The 27330-nt window shown below is 43.2% G+C and overlaps 2 long non-coding RNA genes across 4 annotated transcripts in view; one reads left to right on the top strand and one right to left on the bottom strand.

Moving 5' to 3' along the window:
* The window catches only part of LOC310844862, a 97384-nt gene extending 76642 nt beyond the window's left edge, over nt 1-20742 (bottom strand). For all 3 annotated transcript variants that reach the window (XR_014564364.1, XR_014564365.1, XR_014564366.1), the window contains exons 1-2: nt 20359-20742; nt 19640-19754 (exon numbers count right to left, since the gene is read on the bottom strand). This is a non-coding gene — a long non-coding RNA (uncharacterized lncRNA). The remainder of the gene's footprint in view (nt 1-19639; nt 19755-20358) is intronic.
* LOC310845248 lies at nt 136-22374 on the top strand. The gene is made up of 2 exons (XR_014564598.1): nt 136-209; nt 21264-22374. It is a non-coding gene; the product is annotated as an uncharacterized lncRNA (long non-coding RNA).
* Nucleotides 22375-27330: the final 4956 nt, after the last annotated feature.

Here is a 27330-nt window from a genome sequence, read left to right as displayed (position 1 = left end):
TTCATTTTATTTATAGAACCAAAAATGTGCCAGGTTTCTTTTTACAAAAAGGGGAAAGAAACTGCTTCCTGCCCAGGCAATTTATAATCCAAACAGACAAGAAAAACAGAGGAGGAGAAAGAAAAGAAAGGGGAAGGGAATAAGGTTTCATACGCAACTCTGTATGTTCACTTGCAATACTGTAGCTACCTGCACAATCCTACTCAAAAGTAAGTTCTGTGGAATGCAAAAGATGTGCCTGACTACTTTATCAAAATAAAATCAAAGAACAAAATCTTTGGAGGGAGGAGAGATTTTTAAAGCAGATGCATATATAAAATGAAAGTTTTGTGTTTGGTGCCCAGTGCATTGTATCAATGACACTGACTAAATATGAGTAGGGGGAGCTGCAAATATAGGGGGGGGGGGATAATCAGGAGAGATTTTAATAAAATTTTACCGCAAAGTCGGTCTCTTCATTGTGCAAGCATAATGCCTGTCTTCATAGCTAGCTTGCCATCACTCCATTTTCTTTTGTTTTCTACTGACAAATGAGAGTGTGCTTTCTCTCAGAGATTGTGCTGCGATATGAAGATTCTGTTTACCAGGTCTTGCAAGATTCCTAAAGATTGCCACACATTTCCCTTGCTGTGTGACAACTACTTTCTCTTATGCACTTTGAAGGCAAGCAGAATGTCTCATTGCCGATTGCCTGCTGGGGTTTATTTCTCTCCTGAGAACGGAATGTAGCTTTGACGTCCCAGGAGAATGAAATCCACTGTGACTGAAATCTTCTGAAGAAATAATATCCAAGCAAATTTCCTCTATCACTGCTTCCTGCCACTGTGGCTCAGCCCTTGTGTGGTTAGGCTAATCTAAGGGACAAGCAGGTGCGCAATAGACATGATCCATTCAGTAACTGTCCTTTCCACACACCAGGCGTAATCTGAACTCCAGCCTGTTATGGTTTTAGGCAGAATGCAAATGGATTTATTTTTTTTAACAGGAGATATACTGTACTTCTTTACTGCAGTCCTATGAATGTTTGTAAATTATACTTTCGACAGATAGCAAAAAACAAAACATGGCTACATATCCAGTTTCAGAAATGTGCAGAAAATGTGAAACAAGTAAGAGTTGGCCCTACAAGGAAGATATGTCCCATTCCATGTGATGCTCTTGCGGAAACAGGCAAATATTCATTGCTGGGTTAGGACTTGCACATGCTTCTGTGTGGGCATCACAGTTCTCATGCAGACCCCATTGAAAGTGCTGGCTGAGACCATGGAGGTGGGCAGGGGGGGTGTCCCCCATTTGTAGACTGAAGTCATGTGCCACACTTTGTTGCATGCCACAAGACCTAAATCAAAGCCATCATCTTTTATTTTTTGATAGCTCGTATGGGACCAGACAAGACAACAGTAAATAGTTTCACGTAAATAGTTTTGCTAAAACCTCTAAAAAACAACTTGAGGGAACAGACTGTCAGGCAGTCTCGTTATTTGAGCCCAGTACTGACACCTTGAGTGGGCAGTGACTTTCCAAGATCTCGAGTAGATAGAGAGGCCTTTCCCATCACCTGTTAGTTACCAGGTAGCAGCTGCCCGATCCATTAACTGGAGAGGCCAGGAACTGAACCTGGGAATGGAGGTTTCTGCACGGAAAAGAGGTGCTCTACCACTGAGAGGTGATCCCTGATATTCCCTATTCATGCACCTAACATGTGCACCCAAACATTCAGAGTGTTAGCCCGTGTTTGCAAACACATTTTATACAGCCTGCCGCAACACAAAGTACAGCCATACCTCAGGTTGAATATGCTTCATGTTGAATGTGTTCGAGTTGTGCTCCACGGCAACCCGGAAGTAATGGAGCGCGTTACTTCCGGGTTTTGCCGCTTGCGCATGCGCTCAAAATTACATGCATGCGCAGAAGCGGCAAAAAGTGACAAGCGTGTGCGCAGACGTGCCATCGCTAGTTACGTTTGCTTCTGGGTGCGAACGGGGCTCCGGAACGGATCCCGTTCGCATCCGGAGGTACCACTGTATTTTATAAATAAAATAGGGGATCAGAGCGCAAGAGCACACTCCTCCTGTAGCTTCCAGCAACTGATATTCAGAAGTATTGCTGCCTCCAAAAGGTATCCTTTACGCCAGTGGTTTTCAATCAGTGTGCTGTGGCACCCTGGGGTGCCTTGAATGATGGTCAGGAGTGCCATGGGAAACACTGGTCTCTGTTCCTATTTCCTTCCTTCCCTTCTCTGATGTCCTCTTGTGTCTCTGCCTCCCAAAGGCTTGCACAGCTGTCTGCTGCAGCAGCCCTAGCTACAAGCTCCCCAGGTGGATGGTGCCTCTGGAGCTGGCCAGGAGGTGCTTCCCTGGGGGCAGTGTGAGAAGGCACCTCTCTTTGGGGCAGGGGAGCAGCTCAGAGACCAGGGGTGGCAGGTGCAGCTGCCCAAAGGACTCCCAAGGAGAGGAGAGGCGAAAAAAGGCGGAGGGAACACTCCACAAGGGAGGGTGTTCAAAAAGCGGTGAGGGGCTGCCAGCTCTGCAGGCAAAGGGTGACATAACTCGGTTCCTGAACCGCACAGGGGTGCCGCAGAAAGAATGTAGTTGGTCAAGGGACCCCAGGACTCCAAACGGTTGAAAACCTCTGCTTTGCGCATCTGTCTGGCCTGTGGATAGTAAAGGTAAAACAGGTAAAGGGCCCCTGATCCAGTCGCAAACGACTCTGGGGTTTCAGACAGTTTTTCTGGGTCATGTGGCCAGTATGACTAAGCCACTTCTGGCGAAACCAGAGCAGCACAAGGAAACGCCGTTTACTTTCCCGCTGGAGTGGTACCTATTTATCTACTTGTACTTTGATGTGCTTTCGAAATGCTAGATGGGCAGGAGCTGGGACCGAGCAACAGGAGCTCACCCCATCGTGCAAGCCCTAGGCTCAATGGTTTAGACCACAGCGCCATCTGCATATCATTATGTAATTAAGTCAGTAGTTGGCACTTGACTTGGTTGTATCTGGATGTTGTTGCTCTGTTCTTGTTTAAAGGAGAAAATAAAGTTCTTTTCTAGCTTCCTGATTTTTTTCCTCTGAACCCTCCATGACACCTGGAAATCATCTCCACTGAATATGTGTTGGGGGAAGAATCCCCTCTGAGTAAATATGCTTAGCTGTGTAATAAATGCATGGAGTTAATTGTAAATTGTGAAGAAGCCCTTTAAGATAATAGCATCCTTTGTTCAGGGACCTTGCATTACTTCATTTTATTTTGCAGTAAAGAACATTGAATCATGCGCCACAAAAACGATTAGAAAATGTATTGATTGCATAATTTAAAAAACTCACTTCGTCTTTCTAGACAGACCAAGCACAGCCAGCTTGAGATTAAGGTGTGGTTCAGAAGCACTGCTCCTGCAGAACCATATTTCTCAGTGAGTCACAGCTTTTGCCGCTCTGCCTCCCGCAGGAACTGCACAGGGAGGACTATTTTCCCCTCACCTTCCTCAACGGTGGATGTGGGCGATCAGCGCCACAAATGCTAAATCAAGCCCTGGTTCTGCTGCATAGGCTGTTTTTCAGGCAGCCTGATATTCTAGGCATATCCCCGTGGCAATAAAATGAGCATCACATCCCAGCCGTGACAGCAGAGGGAATCTAGAGCAGCTAAAAATACATCACTGGCTGCCTCTGAAGCTTCGCACGCATGAAGCCTTTTTCTTGTGACCTCTGCTCCCTTCCCCCGCCCCCCTTGCTCAGTTCAGGCACTGGAGGCGGATTGTGAACAGCTTCATCTTGGAGACACAAGTATGTGAAAGCGCAGGACGAATTCCCATGACATAGAGCAAACCAGGCTAGCATGCATTTTGTGTGTGTGTATTAGCTGTGGAGTGCAAACATGCTTGCTCCAAAAAATTCTCTTCAAAATCCTCCTGTGCAAATGCTGATGTAGAATAATCTTCAGCTTGTCTGAGTGCTCACATACCCAACACTTATTGTATATTTGTACGGGTGTCTGTGATAACCGATGTTTGATACCTGATCATTGGTCCCCTGCAAGTGTTTGGAAGGGGACATGCAATGGCACACAGTACCTGACATGCAATGGTATGAATATCACAGCGATTCCCCACCACCATTCGACATGCACAGTTCAGTGGCAGACTTTGGGTTCTCAAATTTCAGTGAGCCTTATGTGATGCTAAAATTTGGCACGCGCCCCTGCCTCTCACGCTGCATTCTACACAATTGTTGTGGTGCCGGCACCCAGTATGACTGAACTGGTCATGCTACCCTAAAACCACCTCTGCACGCTTTTTACTTTCAGTAGGGCCAGGGCCAGGGCTGAGGTGGTCGTGGGCTACATAGAATCATACAACTACAGTGGTACCTCTGGTTAAGAACTTAATTCGTTCCGGAGGTCCGTTCTTAACTGAAACTGTTCTTAACATGAAGGACCACTTTAGCTAATGGGGCCTCCCACTGCTGCCGTGCCGCCGGAGCACGATTTCTGTTCTCCTCCTGAAGAAAAGTTCTTAACCTGAGGTAATATTTCTGGGTCTGTAACCTGAAGCGTCTGTAACCCGAGGTACCACCGTATAGAGGCATCTAAGAGCCATCTAGTCCAACCCTCTGCAATGCAAGAATCTCAGTAAAGCATCCATGGCATATGGCCATCCAACCTCTGCTTAAAAAGCTTCCAACAAATGAGAGTCACTAGCTCCTGAGGGAGTCCGTTCCACAGTCAAACAGCTCTTACATGTCCCTCCTTTTTCAGTGGGCCCTGCAAGGCTTACCCGACTGCAGTGGCATTGCTCCAAGCAGTGCTGGATTGGGACCTGCCGCCCTTTCTGATTGTCCTCAATGTCCCCTACGGATGCCAGCACGCAGGGGCAATGTAAGGAATTAAAAGCATGACCTGAGAGCTGCTAGGAGTGTTAGGTCGGGGGGGAGGGGGAGAGAGAGAACTAAGAAGGCCCTGGCAGCTGCCCAAGGATGCCAATGCTGACGCCAGTGCTGACCTTCAGGGAAGACTCCCCACATTGCCAAGAAACTTCTGCATCCCACTCGCATTGCAGAGGATTCCTGGGCATGTGCCCACTAAGTTCACATGGAGCAGTGGTGGGCATCGCCAGAGCCCGCTGTGAATTGAGTGTGTGCCTTAGAAACAGCCAGGGTTCCCCAATCACTGGCTCAGGGTGGAAGGAAATCAGTCACATAACCAGTGACCAAGCTGCCTCTTAGCTGATCTTTACACAGAGGAAGCCTTAGGCGGATCAAATTGCACTTTTAACTGTGTCTTCAAATTCCATGCTTGGGATTCCTTATATGTTACTTTAAGAGAGAGAGAGAGAGAGAGAGAGAGAGAGAGAGAGAGAGAGAGAGAGAAGGCAGCCTGGGGCACACCAGGAACCACAACAGGGAGGTTTAACCCTTTATTCCCCACACTGAAAATCCCCCAGTCTAAAGCTATTGGGTGCCATACGCAGCTTCAGGGGAATGTTAGAAGGAAAAATGGTGCAAGGGGAAAAGATTACACCCACTTCCCACTCATGTACTCTGCAGTCCGGATGGATGGGGGGGGGGGGAACGACGCTGCAGCTACTTTTAATTATTAATAATAATGAAAGTAAAGTAATAATGGCATTCAGACACATGTAAAGCAACACAACTGGAACCTGCAACACAATGCTGCAGTGTAGAGTGCTTCTGTTCCCAGTTCCAGGTATTCTGCACTCTGTCATGTCCTTCTTCACCATACTTTCTGGTCCAGTGTTCTGGTTTATTTGCCCGTTCCCATCAGCAGTTGGGCATTCATGCCCACTGAATATGTTCAGCTATAATTAGGCTGTTTTTCTGCCCTCCCCTTAGAGTTTTTTCTAAAAGCTTTTCTCTCTCTCTCTTTGTACTGCAAAGCTTGGAGTTTCACCACACCTGCTGTTATATCCCTCGGCTGATATCTCCTATTATGGATACATAAAGATCCATACTTTCCTATTTGTATGTAGGATGGTGTAATCTGACGCTAAAGAAACCAGGATTCCCCAGAAAAAGATTTTTCAAACCAGTGGTGTATCTAAATTTATTTTATTTTATACTTGCCATGCAATAGCATTTTTAATCATAAAAATTAAATTAAAACAATATAAAATTAAAACAATATAAAATCCTACAATCCTAAATGAATTGTGCTAAATGGCTCTTAAAGGATAAGGACTTTTATTACAGCATCACTGTGTGTGTGTGTGTGTGTGTGTGTGTGAGAGAGAGAGAGAGAGAGAGAGAGAGAGAGAGAGAGAGAGAGAGAGATTAAGGTGCTACCAGACTTCTTGTTTTTTATACCAAAGACTCCCTCTGGAAATTGCAACAAATTTATATTATTCATATTCTGAATTTTCAGTTCAAACATTTCACGTTCAAAACAGCAAAATTCAATTTTTCCTTCAAAGCTTCTCATTTTAAATTAAATTAAATGATGACATAGGAAAATGCAGCAGTTTATAGATTTCTGTTCCTGTTCTGTTCCTATTGCCCTCACTCTCCAGCCGGGTAAATCAAGAAAGTCAGGTGGTCTCTGCTGCTGTTTGGCGGCCATCATTTCTCATTTGGTTTTACTGCACACAGTGAAACACCCCAAATATCTCTGGTATTAACATGCACTCTAGAATGCTGCAGCTGTGATTGGATCTATTTATAACTCTCCTCTTACATTACCATCTCGAAAACATCACATAAAAGAGGAAGGTAATGAAATCTCCCCTTCTCCAGCCATCTCTCTCTAATCTGAAATGGCATTTCCAGGAGCTATTTTCAGTGAACCAAGGAGTCTAGAAACAAAGGCATTTCTTTCTCTCCCATTCAGACAGCATTCAGGCTCATACAGAGCCACAAAGCGATCTCCTCAGTACTACTCACATACATATTTCTTCCACATGGTCCTATATTATTCATGTCATCTTATTCACACAAATTTATCCTTTCTTGCCAAGACTTTATACACAAGTCCAAATCCTCTGACCTAAAATTTCCTTTCAGCTACACAAATATAAATCTTAAAATACTTCCATTTACAGTCCTTGATACAGTATAATCCTCCAGAGGCAAACATTAACTGTCTCATCCACATCTATGTCTCCGCAGAGTTCTTTTAAGGCTGTTTCCTTTCTCTGTTCCTTTGTTAATCACCCAAGACTTAAATTATCCACCCGCTTATATCCCTCGCTCTTTCTTTTTTTCTTTTTCTTCATCAATGAAAATTGTTCCACATTAATGATCAAATTCATTTCCTACTGAGATTTTCTTGGCTTCTTTTAATCAGTGGGTGTGTTTATAGTCATCTTACCCTGTCTTCGAAAATATCCTCCGCTGTCTAGATTACTGAGCACATGTTATGTGCCTCTGAGTAAAGAAAGACTTGATGAATGGGTGTGTATGAAATTGCAAATGTGAAACCTTGTGAATGCTACAGGAGATGAGATTGTCACTGTTCATATCTGGTGAGTCTATTAATGTTTGTACACATGAAGCTCTGATGTCTAGAAAATATTCAATAATATTTATATTATAGTTTTTGGTTTTTTAAAATCCTGCTTTTTTTGAAGGAGCTCAGAGAGGTGTACATAACTCAGACTCTTTCAATGTACACCATTTGAGCCTCACAACAACTCTGCGAGGTAGGTCAAGTTGAGAGATAGTGTATACACACACACACACACACACACACACACCTATGCATACATATACCCATTCATCAAGTACTTAGGGCTGTGAGGAGTGAAGGCCACTCCGTGCAAGGCCCTTTCCACCTGGCCTAGAGGGCAGGGCCCACACTCACCAGCCCCACTGAAGAAGCTCCTCATGGGGCTGGAGGAACATCCCCCGGCTATTGTTTTATTGATTTATTGATTTAATATGCTGTACACCGCTTTGAGGTTTTTATTTAAAAAATTAAGCGGTATAGAAATTGAATAAATAAATAAATAAAATGCATATAAAGGTAAAGGGACCTCTGACCATTAGGTCCAGTCGTGCCCGACTCTGGGGTTGCGGCGCGCATCTCGCTTTACTGGCCGAGGGAGCTGGCGTACAGCTTCCGGGTCATGTGGCCAGCATGACTAAGCTGCTACTGGCAAACCAGAGCAGCGCACGGAAATGCTGTTTACCTTCCCGCTGGAGCGGTACCTATTTGTCTACTTGCACTTTGATGTACTTTCGAACTGCTAGGTTGGCAGGAGCAGGGACCGAGCAACGGGAGCTCACCCAGTCACAGGGACTTGAACTGCCGACCTTCTGATCAGCAAGTCCTAGGCTCTGTGGTTTAACCCACAGCGCCACCCGCGTCCTTTAAAACACATATACCCATTATTAATTTACACAGCGACACTTAATATGTTTGTGAATCTAGACAGCAGGGGATATTTTTGAAGGCATGGTAAGCTCACCCGTGAGAATCATGGCTGAGTGGTAATTTGAACCTGGGTCTCCCAAGTCCTAGACCAGCACGATGACCACTGCACCAAACTGGCTGTCACTCCCTCACTACAGAATGCTGGCTAGTGTTAATACATCTGTGCTCTCCTAAGACTGAAACATTCTCTGCATTCCAGTCTCAGGGATGCTGTGTGTTCTCTTAAAGGGCCAGGAATCTACAGAAACGTTCTTTATATGCTCACAGGAAACAACAGCATTGATCAAGACTGTATGCTATAGAAGATGGTTGCTACGTCATTCTTTACCACTATTTTCAATGCGGAAGGTGCAGTCTAAGCTTTCCAATATGAGCCTGCTTCTTTTCTCATCAAAAGTCAGGCAGCCGTGGCCACGATGCAGGAACATGCACAACCTTACCGGGGAACACTCAGTCTTTCACCATCTCCAGTTGCTTTCCCATTCATTCTCTGCAGCCCTGTTCTTAACATAAGTCAGCGGTCAGCAAACTTTTTCAGCAGGGGGCCGGTCCACTGTCCCTCAGACCTTGTGGGGGGCCGGACTATATTTTGGGGGGGAAATGAACAAATTTCTATGCCCCACAAATAACCCAGAGATGCATTTTAAATAAAAGCACACATTATACTCATGTAAAAACACCAGGCAGGCCCCACAAATAACCCAGAGATACATTTTAAATGTATAAATATTTAAATACATTTTAAACAGTCTACTCATGTAAAAACACGCTGATTCCCGGACCATCTGCAGGCCGGATTTAGAAAGCAATTGAGCCGGATCTGGCCCCCAGGTGTTAGTTTGCCTACCCATGACATAAGTCAACAAGCTTAACATGAGTCAACAGTGTGATGCAGCAGCAAAAAAAAGCTAACGCTATTCTAGGCTGCATCAACAGAAGTATACTGTCCAGATCAAGGGAAGTAATAGTATCATTGTATATTCTGCCTTAGTAAGACCACACTTGGAATACCGTGTCCAATTTAAGAAGGATGTTGACAAGCTGGAACGTGTGCAGAGGAGGGAAACCAAGATGATCAAGGGTGTGGAAACTAAGCCTTATGAGGAGTGCTTGAAGGAGCTGGGTATGTTTAGCCTGGAAAGGAGGAGACTGAGAGAAGATATGATGGCCATCTTCAAATAACTTAAAGCTGTCACATGGAGAAGGGAGAATGTTTGTTTTTTTCTGCTCTGGAGGGTAAGATTTGAACCAATGGCTTCAAGTTGCAAGAAAGGAGATTCTGACTAAACATTCGGAAAAACCTTCTGCCAGTAAGAGCTGTTCGGCAGTGGAACAGACTCCCATGAGAGGTGGTGGACTCTCCTTCCTTAGAGGTTTTTAAACAGAGGTTGGATGGTCATCTGTCATGGATCCTCTACCTGAGATTCCTTTATTGCATGGGGTTGGACTAGATGACCCTTAGGGTCCCTTCCAACTATAAGATTCTATGATTCTATTGTATCCTGTCATACAGAACAGGTAGCATTGAAGTGTAGATGTGCATAAGCATTCTTCGTTCTTTCTTTCTTTCTCTCTCTCCCATTCTCTCTCTCTCTCTCTCTCTCTCTCTCTCTCTCTCACACACACACACACACACACACACACACACACATAGTGTGGGGAGGAGGTTTGGAGTGGAGGAGCATAAAACAAATAACTTTTCAAAAGGCAGTAGAATAATATCACCAAAATGGCAGGACACTCCAACAGTTAGAAAGATAGCGTAGCACTTGTCTCTAGTCTAAAGAGTCATATGAATTTCCCCCACCCAGCTGTTACAAGTGGAGAACAGGCAGCTGCTTTCTAAAAGTTAAAAACAAAAATCACAAAATGGTGTGATCACAGGAAAGGCAATTTACGCTAATCCCCAGCGAAAGAATGGGTACCATTTAAAGGTGCTTTCAACACTTATGGAAACCTATTCCAAACATGTTCCATTGGTACAATGAAAATATTAGTTGTGTGTACGGGGTGGGGGAGGATGTATATTTTTTTTAGATAGATACACAATTGAGTGATATTCCTGCATCAAATATGCTTCCTCATGAGAAATCACAATGACATTTGTACCAGGGCCAGCCCAATACATTTTGTTTCCCGAGTTAGAGCAGAAATCTTGCCCCCCATCCCTAAGTAAAAATGTGCAATGTGCAGCAGAACCCAAGGGCAGTCAAGTTATTTTGGCAATAGAGGCAGAAAATCCTGAAAGCACCTCTTCCACTCCCTGGCGGTAAAAATATAATAATTAATTATAATTACAAGCAATTAAACATCTATCAATTTGCTGCCTGTTCATGACACCCAAAAATCTGCTGCCTGAGGCAGCTGCCTCCCTCTGCTTAATGGTAGGGTCAGTGCTGCCAACTGTGAATTCATCATGCCCCTCGTAGTAACCTGGCAGGCTTTTAAATATGTCCAGTCCAGCACACTTTTGTGGGATCTGCCACTGAAAATAGTTCAATGAGTTAGTCAGACTTCACCTCATTTCATGGTTTGTTACCAGTTAGGATTCCGCTTCCTGTTTCACAAACTTTTGCAGCACATGAAAGGTGTTTGGGTCTCATTAAAGAGTTGCAAATCCTCCAATTATTAGTCTGGACGAATATTTTTCATCTTTCATTGTCGCAGACCACCTTTTCATTACAAAGACCTTCTTTATAAAATCAAAAATTAAAAATAAATAAAGTACATTTTGCAGAAGAACACCCACTGAATCAGTTCACTAATCCTGTAACATTATCCCTCTTTGATGTTTTCCAATATTCGTATACAATTCCACTGTAATAAGGGTCCAACTGTTACACATGAGCGATCGTTGTGCCATCACAAATCTCAGTAACAATAAAAACACGAAGCAAATGGAGGCTGTATTTTATAGTGGAAAACTTTCACTGAATGGATTCCACACACGCATACAAAATGACAGAAAATCAATGCCTGTGTATGGAAGAGGTAAACTCATTAACCAAATATCCATTATGTTCACTTTTGCACATACTGCTTCAACTGTAAACATTTTAGCCAATTATTTTGAAGCTGGAATAAAGCATTCCACGTTTTAAATGCTCCCCCCCACCCCCCGTTCCTTCATTATGGCAGAAAAACTGCATTCTGTATTCAATTCAGTGGGAATGGAGGCAATCAAGAAATAATTATTTCCTTGACAACCGGCTCAGTTATCATTGGTACAGAAATAGTGTGGGACTTGCAATTGTCAATCATGGATGAGACAGGAGGCACTCTGGGGAAAGCCTTCATGGAGGGGGAGCTGGGGGGGGGGAGGGATGCATTGCTAAATAACGTCCTATATCTGAGTCAGGGAACTGGAGTGAATGAAAACACTAAGTCAATAGTGAATTGGCACAAGGCTTGAAATGTTTCCCCTTCTGTTTGACATGTGTTCTCATTAGCATGTTTCCAGTATGGTATATGGGCGGCTAGAAGGGCATCCCTCTGAACAAAGCTTCCTTTATCCTGAATAAAATCGCTTGAAGGAGAGGAGGGTTTCACTCTCAGTACTATCCCGCCTGCATGGAACAAAATGTGTTATTATCAGATGGCTTTTTCATCAGCAAATCCTCCTGCAGTGTCAGAGTGATGTGGCGTTTTGCGATGTCGCAACCGTTGCCATTTCCTCTTCGAAAAATACTTAACACGCATCCACTGTGAGTCATAGGACTGGGTTGTCAACATGCCTTTTATTTCTTAGAGAGCATCTTAGGCTACATTATGAATTCAGGCAGAAAACATCAGTGCAAAATGGGGTCTGTTGGGTAAATTGACAGTTTCCCTTTTAAAATAAACTAGGAAATGAATGAACTAATTTAAGGATTGAACACACACACACACACAAAGTTCCAAAAAATTTCCATGTATTTTAAAGGGGAAAATAATTGTTGTATGTATGTACGTTGATATTGTGCATGTAGATTTCTGCATTCAGAGAGAAAATGTAACATGAGAGGCACTACAGTTTAGACACTTATGCTGCAAATTTTCCCTCAGAAAGTGAGACAAAGCCTTGATTTTTAAAAGCTGTTTGTGATTCTAGGGTGTTCCGTTTCTTTATTTATCAAAAAGCTATACAAGAGTGGCTTGATTGGCTTGTAACTGACATGGTGGTTTGTCTTTTTCTTCTTTTGAGTGTGGAAGCAGGCTATGGAAAAAAGTCCAGCAGGCCTTTAAAAAAGCCAACACCTTTACCAATCTGTCAGTGAGTGAAAGCCAACTAAGTCATACTCAGAGTAGACTCACTGAAATGAATGGACATAAATACTTAAGATTTCATTGACTTAAGTATTACTTAGTGGGATATCTCTTATATGGAACATCAAATTGGAATGTAATAATATAAATAAAAGAAATTCTAGCATTAATATAGAAACTGAAACTCAAGCAAGTTCCCACAGTAAATCACAACAATTCATTTTTGTTTCCTTCATACCACCAAAGAATATTTATCATGACTAGTTTGTAAATGTCCAAAATAGCAGCTTTGCAATAACAAACATTTCTGACATTTACCATAACATATAGGCTAAAAATGGGTTGTTGTCAGTCTGTAATCTTCCTGTCTTCAGACCAAGGACACATGAACTCATAGGCCTCCCTGATACTAAGCAGACTGGTTCATCTAGCCCAGTCTACTCTCACTGGCATGGCCCTTCTAAGTCTAAAAGAAACCTTTCCCCAAAACTTTTACTTGAGAACATTTGAACGGGAGATACGAAGCACTGAGATGGTGCTGCAATTCAAATAGCAAAGCAATGAGCAATGGCTCATCCCTAACTGCATCTGAAGGGGAAATGGTACACTGCTGAAAAATGGACAAGAAACAGAGTATTTAGGAGGTTGGGTGGGCTTTTAAAGCTATGGAGAATAGACTACAGGTCTTTAATAATATGTACTCCAAATAATGACACATAGCTTTAGGACAGAAGTGTGACCCTCTGCAACACTTCTTTTCAGATGTTCCAGCCAGCCACCTTCATCCAAGAGAGAATCCACTGCCCACGCCACATCAGAGGACTTGGGCAATTAGCAAAAGAAAATGTTTGAGCAACTTGAAACATGAAATCTGCTGCCCAACTTGTATGACATGGACAAAACAGCTGGAAGGATCAATGTCATGAGCTAAGACCTAGGAGCTGCTTTATGAGCTAACACCTGATTTCACAAATAAACATTGCAGGGAAGGCGGCTTAATCCGTTTCACAATCAGTTCACCATCCCAACTGAAATGACAAATACATATACCAACACTGCTGGTTGTTGTTGGGAGAGAAAGCACTATAGATCCGAAGCAAAACCCCCTTCCCCTCATGACTGCTAATAATTAGGGGGTTGCTTTTTGTTTTTGCTTTGTTTTTTTTTTAAGCTTTTATTTTCAATGCAAAATCGTAACAAAAATTACAAACATTGAATAAACAAAAACGAAAAAACACACATCTACAAAGCAAAACCATATCATAACATACATAAACATAAATTGACTTCCTTCCTTTGTTCTAAGACCTCCAAAGATATTTACTCTTACTGTATTGTTGTGTCTAATTAGATTACTTCCATCTTTATGCTTTTTTACATCATTTTTCTTGTTCTTTAACCCTGTAAAGCATCATTCATTACATACCAATATACTGACTCCAGAACAATGTTTTTTCATATACTCTTTAGCACAACCCCATTCTTTTAATAGTTTCTGGTCCGATTGTCCCCTTATGTAAGCTGTAAGTCTTGCCAGATTTATGTATTCACAAAATTTAATTTGCCAATCTTTCACTGATGGAATTTTTCTGCTTTTCCAGTTTTTAGCTATAAGCATCCTGGCAGCTGTTGTTGCATAAAGGAATATTTTCCTTTGATTTTCGGGGATATCATTTGTAATTAAACCTAAAAGGAATGCCTCCGGTTTTTTACTAAAAGATATTTTAAACATCCTTTTGAGTTCTTCATAGATTTCATTCCAGAATTGTTTAATGGGTCGGCATTCCCACCGCATGTGGAACATTGTTCCTATTTCTTTTTTACATCTCCAACAGGTATTCGATTTTAATTTGTATATTTTTGCCAATTTTACTGGAGTTAAGTACCATTGGTACACCATTTTCATAAAATTTTCTCTTATTGTATAACATGCCGTGAATTTGATGTCATATTTCCATAATTTCTCCCATTGATCCAGCCGAATTACATATCCTATATCACATGCCCATTTGATCATAACTTCTTTTATTTCTTCATCCTTTAATTCCCATTCCAATAATAAATTATACATTCTGGATATATATTTTTTTGAGTTTTGTAATAATACTTTTTGTAATTTTGATTCTTCTTTTTCAAATCCTATTACTTTATCCTGGTTAAGTATTTGTGCAATTTGGTGATATTGAAGCCATGTGGTACAGTATTGGGTCACCTCGTCATATGGTCTTAGTTTTAATTGGCCCTGTTCTTCCTTTAGGAGCTGCTGGTAAGTTGCCATTCTTCCTGTAGTATTTTTCTTTTTAACTGATATTACTTCTAGCGGTGAGACCCACCATGGAGTTTTTGGTTCTAACAACCTTCTATGTCTCACCCAGACCTTGTATAATGCATTTCTAATTACATGGCTTAGAAATTCTTTATGGACTGCCACTTTGTTATAAATTAGATAGGCCTATCTGTTTTTGCTTTGTTTAAAGCCGCATATCCTGTTCACAAACTTCTTGCATCATGTCTAGTTTGTCTTTCAGAGAAGGGAGATGGGGGCGGGGGGCAGGAGCCGGCAGTAGGACAGAGTGGCTCTGTTCTCTGATTAATCAGCGGTTCTCAGGAAACTGCTGTGCTACTGTGTAGAATCATGGGAAATGAATGACTTCAGATTGTGGGTGGGATATCTGAGCACAAGCAACCGCCATGTTAAAACCTCACTGTATTTGTCAATACGGCGTCATACCCAAACGTGGCTTGCCTTGCAAAAGCAAACAAGTGAGGAGCAGCTCTGAACAATTCTGGCTTGGCCTGTCTACGCCATCCATTATTTAGTCACACTTCAGCAAGGTGCCATTTATATAACTGATTCATTCATACCTCTAAACTTTCATTTAATAATAGGCTTATTACCGAGGACCATGGAGTCTTAAAGTCTGCATTGCTATGATTTCACCAAACAGGGCAGACACTACCTAGTTCAGAATCTGGGGCATATACAGGATTGCCATCCGGCCAGAAAAAGGGAATGAAAACCCTGCCTGGTCTGCTCCTCTGCTTTTAACTGATTTGAGACACACAGCAACCCTTGGTTATCTCACATGTTTAAGGTAAGGGGCAGTCTCATCCTGTTTCACCCCACAGGGTGGGTACCTTGTGGAACCCCAGACCTGCACCTATTCATCTGGCCCTAGTGGTATCACTGCACCTACCGAAAGCCAGCTGCTCTGAAAACTCTTCATTCTTTTTTGTGGACTTAAACTAGTGACAATAATTTGGAGTCACTGAAATTTTATTGAAATAAATTACTTCCCTCCTCACTCAGTCTCCAGTCTCTGACACAGCCTAATGTCACTCTGAAATCTTTTCAAAAATAGGTCAGGTTTCTCCAACTGACAAGTACAGACAGGAACATCAACTACAGGAGCAGCAGTTTCGGGATGATTTACATTTTCAACATTAAACACCATGACCTTTCACAAAGGGAAGGAGGGCTTGCCTTTGCTGATATGAAGGCACTGGGCTGACACTCTCAAACTGAGCCCTCTGTGCTCAAAATCACTGGGAGTTAGACCCATTGCCTTTTGTCACAGTACACTTAGGTATTGTTTTTAGGAGGCTGGAAGCGGGTGGTGATTCTGCTAAATTTGGAGTTGGGCTTGTTGGTTTCAATGAAGACCTCCCTAATTTTCTCCTCAGAATTCAAGTATTGCTGACTATAACAGATAAAAAGTGTGCATTAACAATTTGAGCTTCTGCTATACTGTTTGGAAAAATGAGTGCTGATGCAGGGACTGGGCCCAGAGATCTAGAGGGAGGAGGGATCAACTGAGCAAATCTGTTAGTTTTTATTGCTTTCAGTTTCTCATTTTCCACATCAGTTTGTAAATTTTATTTTTTTACGTCCTCAAGCATTGTGGGTGCATCAAATGTGCACACCTTGATAGTTGCCTGTATTTATATGCAGACTTTTACCCAGTATATGCATTTTTGTACAGTATATTTGCCTAGAGAACTGGGATTTAAACTTCAGAGAAATGCTAATTTAGAAGGATGTCTGTGTTTCAGTTCACATATTGTTCTGGGAAGTGTGAATTCAGTTTACTGAAACAAATTTCTTCCCTATTCTTACTAAGGGCATCTTGCCTGAGACACACACATATATACACACACACTGGAACTTTCCATCCAGGCTCTTAGTATTGCTCCTTATAAATGGGCTTTTAGAACTAATTTAATGTATTTCCATTCATTTGCTATTCTTTGCTTTATGCATAGGCTTTGGGAACACAGTATCTAAAAAGATAATAAAAATAGTAAATAATGACCTTGCCAGAAATCAAAATAAGTAACCCCTAGCTTCTCCTGAGGCACAGAACACCTACATCACTACTTGAAAATACTCAGTGTTGCCCATATGATCCCACAGGAGAAGGGGGCCTGCAAAGGAGCAGCCAAGTTTGCATAAAAGCTAAAGCCCAGTCCAGAAAATGGAATGCAATAAAAGTTCAGCTTTGGCAATCATGTCCCTGTGGAAAACTCAGCGCCAGGAAAAACAAAAACAAAACTACATTTTGCAGGACTATGAATGGCCTACACAAATAGAATCTCCATAGATGATTCTCATGATGAGTGGAACTTCTCTTTCAGCACCTTCTGGGAATGTTCACATCATTACCATGCCTAGATTTGAAAATAAGGTCCATATTTGAAGCACTGTTAAAGAGTCACTGTTCTTTAGAGGGGTAGGGAACTGCAGTCCTTAAACAGGTGATTTACTATTGTCAGAAATGACCATCCCAATATGATCAGTGGAAAGGACCTTTTCAATAGTGGGCTCCTTCAGGCAGAAGGACTGGAATGAATGAATGAATGAATGAATGAATGAATGAATGAAGTATATATTCAACTAAAGTCAGCACTGAGTGCAAATTTCAAGCTGTGTGTGTGAAAGAGAAAGTAGTAATGTCAGAAAGCCCCTACATTTGACATTTGTTTCTCAGATTTCTCTGATACTACAGCTTCCATCCACATGGATTTTCAGGAAACTCTGTGCCCCCACATATGCTTAGTAGAGACTAAAACACTTTTTTTACATTCCTTAGCCAGTAATGAAAGAGGAGTTAATCAAGAAACTCTAGTTTTACTGAGGTTCCTTTCCTCTCTTTCTATTAATTTCAGCCTCTAATCTACCCATTGAATATGTAAACAAATCAGAAATTACAAGGCCATTGACCCAGGTTAACTGATCATGTTAATAAACCTTGGGAAGATTAGCAGCTTTATGGTCATGTTCCTATCACATAAACCAGCAAGTGCCCCTCTCAGTACAAAAATGGAGGCTGCCAAGGCTTTCTTTAGGTTGTTCTGTCCAAAGAGAACTGCTGATTCTTTCAGCTTAGGAAGTTGCACACGCCCTATAAAGACACCCATTACTGTGTGGAAGGTTAACTCCTGAGAGGATTCACCCACCTAAGCTAAAGAAGTTAACCATAATTGGTGTGAGGTAAAAAAATTAAAAATAAAAAAGGGCTTTGCTCCATACCAAAAATACATTGCTTTCAATTTTGGCAACAGCATTAAAAACAGCCTTCAATGACTCAACGAATTTCATAGAGATATAATTAAGCCTCCCAATCCTGTGGTGAAATCAGAGATTCCCACATTTCACAACTGAAGAAAATTGAAGGAGAAAGCTTTAGCAAGTTGGCCAAAGAGAAAGCCAGCATTAAAAAGAACACTGAGAAGTAGGAAATCCATTTACACCGGGCACTGCCCTTGCCCTGGATTGTCTGAACATGACAAAAATCTGGGTCAGTAGAATATTTTGTACTTCTGTAGGATTCTGTTTGCTTAATGAATGGAATGCAGAAATAAATCCTCCACTGCAAGGAGCACATGGAGCACATTGGTGTATAGCACCACACTGCATCTACACTTCTTTAACTGGCCCCCTACACATGTCAAGACTTAACAGTGAATTGTGCATCATCACACAAAAGATGAAGGACACAGAAGACGGAGTCTTTCAAAATGACAGAGCCTTCTTCAATAAAGAGGTTTCAAGTACTAACCTGTAAAACATGTGCAATTTGCTTTTTTATGCAGCCATAAAAACTGGGAAAGAATTGAAAAACCTTGTGTATTGTTCTTTTAAGGTCTATGGATGAAAGAAGGAAAAGAAAATAAGGGCATGGGAAGTGACATCCAGTTCCAGCTCTTATCTGGTATCTCAGGAAAGGCTTTCTGATACCTCAGTGCAACAGAGGTGAAGTTCTGGGTGGTTTGTGTCAATGTAACAGCAGCAGCATTCTACTGATCTCACTAAATTGCCTGTCAGCTGGAACCCCATTATAAAATGTTCCTGCCAAATATTAGGAGTGTCAGGTTGTGCCAACATCGCTTGCTCCAGGGTAGCCAGAGTGAGTCACTGAACTCTTGAGATTCACACTGCAAGTTCTTCAAAGAAGCAGCTGCGGTTTTTGTATGCACAGCAGACAGCGCCTTATCAGTACTGAATAAATCATGAAAATATTGAAAACAAATGTTTTGACTTATTCCTGGCTAGAAGGTGTTAAGGGATGTCTGTTTATTTTCATACATATTCAATACTTTGACCTCTTCCCTGTGTCTTATGTGACATATTTACCTAGGGGTCTAGGCATATTAAAAACAAATGGAAATGAAAAGGAAGAGCTGCCTGGTCCTGCAGAGTTCTGGAGTCAACAGGAGAATGTTAAAGACCACCAACCAATTACTGAAAAGTACTGTAGATTGAAACTAGCAGTTTATATTCAGTTTTTCTCCCCCAAATAACCGCCCAACTCTATATGCATGAAATTCTAAAGCTGTATGTTGTTTCTGTTTTACAAACTCATAGAAAATGTACCTTTTTGTGTAGGAAATAACATGCAACCTACTACACATGTAATTGTGCATACATGTAAACATTTTGTAACATATTACATGAACCCTAAGCTCCATCTCGGCAGTGGTTTGTAACTTGGGCCGCAATTCAAAGTGCACTTCCTTAAAACTGGGTTCCGTTGAGTTCCTTGAGGCGTATATCTTCAAACTTGCAGAGCTTTATTCCAGGGTTCATCATTTGAAACATATCCCTTCTTCCCAATTCCTGGGGATCCTAACAAATGTGGCACAATACAGAATTGACAACTAGTTGTGGGAAGAATATACGGCACAAGGAACAGCTCTTATTCAACCCTGGACCAGCTGAATAAAGCTTTGTGCCAAATAACATTGGGGGGGATACACACTTTCATTTCATACATTATCATTATTATCATCATTATCATCATCATCATCACATGACCTGTTCTACCTTACCTTCCCCTACTTCCATGCACACAGCTGCAGAGGCAGTCATTTCTCTGTTCCGTTAATACAACAATGATGTACCAGTCCACACATGATCATTCTTCTTCTTGTGCTATGCAGAGTACTACGCTATTTTCAAGCTGCTCCCCTTTCACTTGACAAAAAACCATCTGCTACAGTGGAGTTAACAGAGCACAGGATCAACTCTCAGCCTTCACTCAGAAGTGTTAGATCATTGTTACTACAGGCAGCAGAATTGGGATAGGATTCTTTTCTATATCATGCACAAAAATAGGGTAAACTACAACTAGATGAGAGGATTAAATGCCTCAATGCCCACCTCCCACCTAATGTTACTGTTTAAGGCTCTGGATTGTGCATTGACAGCCATAGCCCTACTAGTTCCGTACCTGATGTCAGATGTGGGGCAGGTAAGCATGGTTTTGGGGAAACAGCCTCTGGGCCAAACTGTAACCTGTGCCAGGCTTACTTAGGACCACAGTTTCCCCTTCCCTGATCTAAGCATTGGAACTATGTATTTAATATTTATGACATTTAAGAACTAAAAATGTGCTTCTAAATGTTTTGAGCACAGGGGTAAATGACTGAGGCTGCAATTCCAAGCACGTATTTCTGGGAGTAAACTCCATGGAATATAGTGAGATTTACTTTTGAGAAAACATGCACAGGACTGCACTTCTTATCAGAAAATTGTTCTCTGCATATTGGTAGTGACAGGGGCTTCGCCTACAACAATTTAGCAGGGAGATGACTTCACTGGTGCTTGTCCCTCAGGTATTATGAAGCCGTCTCATGAGGATGGTTTCACTAACCTTACTTGACAGCAAATAATGCACAGCCTGCATGTACGCACAGCAGGGGCTCCTGGCAAATCCTAGCCCCTTGGTGCTTTGCGCACCCAAATCACGCACAGCTTGAAAAAACAAGGGCTTCTCTCCTGGAGGTTTGGGTTGGGTTTTTTGGGGGGGTATGTAGCAGGGTCAACCCCACCACTGAGTATTCAGGCAACTGATTTGGGATTATCATGAAATGACAGCAAATTGTTAGCTCTTGTTCCTTATTATTGTTGTTATTATTGAGGGAGAGCCGCTTACAGCATTTTCTACCTCAGGCGGCACAATAGATTTAAGCCTTCCCGAATTTTGGGGTGTGGAATCGCTGTTCCTCCTCAGGCAGCAGAATGCCTTCGGACAACCGTGTGACTAGCCTTTTCTAAAGCCTTGCAGACTCTGCCTTCATTATGTATATTTTGAAATATTGTGCATTTAATTGTTTTTCTTTTACATCTCTGCAGTTTAAGGCACTGCGGTTTTAGACTGTTGTAAGCCACACAGAGAAGTGGATGAGGGGGTGGGGGAAGAGGACGAGAGAGACGCCTCGACGTGGAACAAAGCTGAGCTCTGGCAAAGCAGGCAACTTGGGTCCAGCCACCCCACACAGCCGAGAGGAGAGAAAACCCTCCCAGGGTGCACCGCGGCGGCGGCGGCTCCTTCTCCCGCCCCTTCCCGCTCTGCCTACCCTGAGTCATTCCATCGGAACTAGCGTAGTTGTAGTAACGGGGCGGGGCGGAAGGGAGCGGAGCGGAGCGCTGCGCGGGTGGGAGGTTACGAGTTGAAGCCGAGGTGAAGAGCAGGCCCTGCCTCTGAGCTCGCCGCCGCTTCCTCCTCCCTCTCCCTTGCAAGGGCACGCGGCTTCCTTTGGAGCCTTTCCTTCCCGCACTTTCCAAGGCGCTCTGGATAAACCAGGAGATGGCAGCCCCTTGGCTAGGGGATGGGAGCAGAGTCCAGGAGTCAGGGGGAGGCCCTCGGCCAGACCCTTCTCGAGGAGGACGCCCGGGGGGACCCCGAGAGCCTGTAGTGCAAGGTTCAAGTCTCCCGTCCCCGCCTCTCCAACGGCCTGCCAGCCCGCCAGTGACGAGGACGCCTTGCAGCGCGAGATCGAAGAGCTGAAACGCAAAGACTTCGCCCTGGATCAGGAAATAGCGCAGCTGACAGCTGAAGGATACAGCCCGGAGGAATTAGAAACCCACATTTCTCTTCTCCATGAATACAATGAGATAAAAGACGCCGGGCAGATGCTGTTGGGCAGGCTGGCGGTGATCCGAGGGGTGACCACCAAGGAGTTGTACCCTGAATTTGAACTGGACGTGAACGACTAAGTGCGACACTTCAGACCCCTAGACTGTCAACGTTCAGGTCCCAAGTGGTGAAAACACAAGTCTTGCAAGTGCAGGTTTTGCTGAAAGCACTTGATGCAACCAAAGCTGGACTATAATGATGCAATTGCACCAGGGCCTGTGTCTGCAAGAAGCCCTCTTGCTGTCTGCCAGCTCACTGCTTTGCCTCTCCATCTACGTGTGCTGCGGTATACTCATACGTTACAATAAATGAATAAACTTTAATTCGGTATGAGTTTTCTGTGTCATGCATTCCTTTCGTTGGAGTTGGTGGGTAACCTTTTGCGGGGGGACAGGGCAAGGCCCCCAACCATCTTTATCCAGCCTTGGATGAACCAACAGGGTTTAACACTTTTTCTAAAGTAATGGGTGGAGAAGCTGTTGAGCCTATTTCTCTGCTGAGAATTGACGCAGAAAGGCTTTTCCTGGCACCTCTGCCCTGGCTTTTGACACCTGAGACGTGCGTTGTCAGGAGCCGCGCTAGTTGGGGGTTTTTTGTGTGTGATTCCATTGTAGCTTTATAAAACTATTTGGAACCTTAGGGTGAAGGGGCGAGTAATAATAATAATGGTTCAGGCAGGGATTGAGCTCCTTCCCCCCGCCCCACATGGAAGAGCCTTTCAGCCCCGATATTAATAATCCTGATGTGTTTGTTCAGCCTCGGTTAACAAATCCTGCACGACAACGCCACGCCCCCTTATATCACTGGAACAATGGCGGGACTGTATCATCGCCGCAGCCTGACTGGCGGGGCCGGAGCAGGGAAAGAAAAGGATGACAGCGGGGAATTCTGCCCGGGCTCCTCGAAGCTGCGCAGGCGCGTTGCGTGTCCCCATTCGGAGCCCTTCTCGATGTTGGGGGGAGGGAATGTGGGGAGAGAGAGACACGTGACTGTCTAGTCCGAGGCCCAGTCAAGTGGAGTTAATTCCCTTCTGTGTTCGCAGGCCGCGGCATTCCAGGGCTGATTCTCCCAGGGTTTGGTTCTGCAGAGCAGCCAAAGGCGGAGCTCCCTGCGAAAGCTGCAAGTCGAGCGGTGTTTCCAGCCGGAGCTCACCCTCTCTCCCTCCCTCCCTCACCCGCCACAGTTAAAGCGGCTTTTCTTTTTTTAGCCTGAAAACAAACCAGCCTCAGCAGCTCTAGGCATGGGGCAGGCAGGCAGGCGGAGGAGGAGGAGGAGGGGGAAATGTTGAACAGCTGGGCAGAGTCATCATCGCTCTGGGAAGGAAGGGCGGGAAGAGAGCGAAGGGAGAATCTGCAGTTAGAGAAGAGCCATCCAGAGATCACCCAGGAATGTGTTTTGTGTTTCGTTTTGCAGCCGACTTTCTCTCCAAAAATGGAGGACAGCAGCTGGGGGTGATCAGCAGACGTCCGCGCCGGGGGAGGTGAGGGACAAAGGGGTTGCGCGGGGTTTCAGAGGCAAAGCTGACTGAGGCGAAACTAGTTTCCTCCGAAAAGGGTCGAGGACCTCAACAAGGATGCCGCCTTGCCCGCTCGGCGCAAGCGAAATCTGGGGACATGTGCGCTTCGCCTTGGCTTTTCAGACGACCACCAAAAGCTGGAAAGAGCCGAGTTGTGCCAGTGTGTAACCACACAAACATACACAGAACGGGAAACAGGCCGTCCTGGCTGATAATACGGCCCCAGAGAGCCTAGCCAGTAGCTGTTTTTGATTCCCTGCCCCCCCCGCCCCCAATCCGCATTTTTGTTTATATTCCTCCCCTTGGTTGAAGCATCCGGCTAAAACACCAAGGGGCTTCTGAAAAAATCGTGGATGTCTCACCTAAAAGCGAACGAGCAGATAAAGGGGCTTGGAGGACTAAGGACTGAGTTTAACAGGCATCCTAACATTCACCCCCCACACACACACACACACAAGGAGGGCAATCCATCCCATACTATTCGCCAAGCCACCTTGCTACAAACAGGCACCATCTTTTTGCCTTTTAAAAAAAATGCACACCAGGGAAATGCTCTTGCCTGGAACTGTTTTGGTATTTGACTACAAACAGATGCGCTTCTCTCCATGTGCTCTTAAAGGACTTCCAATCTAGCAGGAGAATTAATGTGTTTCACTGTAGGATGTCTCGCCTCCCTCCAAAAGGAAAAATGTCACCATCGCCATCCATCCTAGGCTGCAATCCTATTTCCACCCAACCGTTAATCCAGAGGTGGTTTTCTTTAAGAGACATGCAAAGAGTAATCACTGGCCTTCGGCTCTTGTAACTGATATGAGGAGATATGTGGCTTTGATAGAAGCTACATGCTGTAAATGGAGAATAATGGCTCGACGCCAAGGGGGAAGCTGCGCTGCTTTCAAGACTAACTTTGTAAGAGTCAGCATAGCAGTGACACTCCAGTCCTCTAATGCAAATCAACAGGATGTGTCACTTTGGCACGGACAGGCCTGCCGGCGCACAATTCAAGCAACCCTGTTATGAATGGGGGGGTTTGGGGGGGAGAAAGAGAAACACATCAGCAGGAAGAAAATGGCCAGAAGCAGGAGAGACTTGCTAACCCCCTAGCACACTGCTGCTCTCAGGAAACAACATGCCTCCCTTTAAAAACAAAGAACAGGCTAATTGGAGAAGAAAGCTCAAGGAGATGCAGCTCCTCTGACACGGTTGCAGATTGGCTCCTAGTGCAAAGAGCATGAAATCCAGAAACCTGAAGCACAACGACTGGGCTTTATGGGATCTGAGTGACACTTGAGCCACATTTCTATGCAGGGCACAGCTTTGCTGTTTCCGTTTGTTGTAGCCAGAATAACTAGGACCACACCTCCTGATTCAGCACCACCACCTCAAAATTAGCCCATCCCTCTTTACTGCAGATATCTGCTGTGTTTTCCATAGCTTCTCAGCTAAGGAATTTCTGAACATTTAAAAAAATGTCTCCCCTGATATGCATGTTCTGCCTTGTTCCCGAAAATCCCCCAGTTGCTTTAGGACATAGCAAGGAATAAGCTACTCTTGGAAAGCTGTATTTTCAAAATGTTTAGTTACCACCCCCAAGCAAAGAAACCCTTAGCATTGCAGGGGAAATGAAGGAATTCCAGTAAGTGACACACGCACACCCTTCTCCACCAAAAAGAAAAGATTATGGCTTGTCAGCTCTAGATGACTTTTGAAAAGCCTCTGCAGTGAGGATCAAAGAAAGCTGGCTCATATGCCCAGACTAGCTGCTTAATGGGTCAGAGTAAAATGAAAGGTCACATGGCTGCAGAAGACCTCCATACAACAAATGCCCTCTAGCTATGGTTAACTTTAATTAACTACAGTATTACAATTCACAGCAAGCTTGTTTTTCACACATGCCCACTGTCTCTTGACAGTCTCCTTGTCAACAGAAATAGGAGGGGGAGGGGGAAGGAGTCAGACTACCTTGAAAAAAAATATGAATAAAGGGGGAGAAACCCTGCAAATTAAAAAGAAGTCTCTGGGGAATATTTGGGTACAATAAATCCACCATAGGGAGGGGAGGAACTTGCTATATTTCTGATGACATATTGTTGACTGATGCTATTATTTCTATTATTTAAAATTCTAGGATTAGGATAAACATACAGCACAATCCTATTCCTGTTTACTCAGAAATAAGAAGCATGTATTCAGTGAAACTTACTTCCTAATAAATACCTGTATTTATGTTTGCAGACTGACATCTATATTGCTCATTGGTCACTTAAATAATTTCAATCCATATATATTCCCGTATGCTAATCACACATTTTAAAAAACTTTTTATTTTTTAACAGAACAAAACTTAGGATTCTTATTTTGTACATGTTTATTCCAATCTAAAAAGACTTCAGTAGGTTATGAGATTCATAGCATTAATATAATCCTTTGCAGAAAGCAAAAAGAAAGTTAATCTTTTTTTAAAAAAATAATAATAATTAACATAGTAGTATCCAGAGGTGAATCCCAAACAGGCAGAGAAAAACACTACAAAGAGGCTCAGCTCTGGTAATCTAGGTACACAGTAAAGTCCTGAACCTTAGAGCTTCATTTATCACTACTGACAGGAACAGAAACCAAAACTGTAGTACTAGCAGTAACCAAATATAAACTCAGAGGCCAAGAGGGCTGTATTAAAATGTCTTTTCACATCTGTTTTTCAGTGCACCCAAAGTGCAAATGCTACTGGCTGCTGGCAACCTATGGCACAATGGACCCGGGCCCCCAAAACATTGTTGATGCTTTGGTGTGAGGATTGTTATGTACCTTTTCTCTAGTTTCCCTGGAAAAAAAGGCAAAGTTCAGGCGAGGTTTGTTTGCATTTTCCAGCCAGTTAGAGGGGCCTGTGTGTGTTTACTCTGCCTGTTGATCTGGTCACCCAATAGGCATTCTACCAATCCAGATCTCCTGAAAATGCAAATGTTACTTTCACAAACTTAGCAAGAATGAATGCATTTGTCCATTGCCAGGAGGAATGCCAGTTTCATTTACTGAAGTCAATAAAAGCTCTCCAATGGGGTGGAGGAAGCGGAAGCAACTTACTCCCCTATTGCTTACCAAACACAGATAAGGATTCATTTGATTAAGAACTATTTTCAAGCTGTCAAGTTACATACAACTAAAATACATGCTACATAAATCTGGCATATCACCAATCCTCCTTGTACTTAGGATGGTGTGTATCATCAATGCCAAAATTCAGGGGAGACCTTTCCTGACCACTCCTCTGCACTACCTAATTAGCTAGTGCCTAAAGGCTTTGTGATTTTTTATGAAGTATGATATATACATGAAAATAATAACATCCACGATCACCACTGCCATCACCCTATGTATGTTTACTCAGCAATAGTTGACTAAATTCACTGAGACTTACTCTTAGATACTGTGCATAGGACTACCATTTTAGTACTGTAATGTTATTAGATACTGTTGTGTTATTCTTTTTAATGAAAAAGGCTTGAAACCAATTCATGCTATAATCCTACACACACTTATCAGGAAGTAAGCTGCACTGCACTCAGTGGGACTAACCTCTGAGTAAACATGCATGAAAATGTAGCATTAGTATTTAATTCCATTGCATTCCTCACACAAAAGATGTCTCTTGTGGAACAGAAAATCCTTGCAGCTGGGAAGGGAAAATGAAAGGCAAGAATGGTGAATAGGAAATGCTTAGTCAGCAACTGTTCTGTCAATATTAAAAGGTGAAATGTAAGCAGGCACAG

The sequence above is a fragment of the Podarcis gaigeae genome (assembly GCF_964106915.1).
Source record: "Podarcis gaigeae genome assembly, chromosome: 1".
Lineage (NCBI taxonomy): Eukaryota > Metazoa > Chordata > Lepidosauria > Squamata > Lacertidae > Podarcis > Podarcis gaigeae.
The sequence above is the reverse complement of the archived record's forward strand: the minus strand, read 5'-3'. Positions and strand labels throughout refer to the sequence as shown.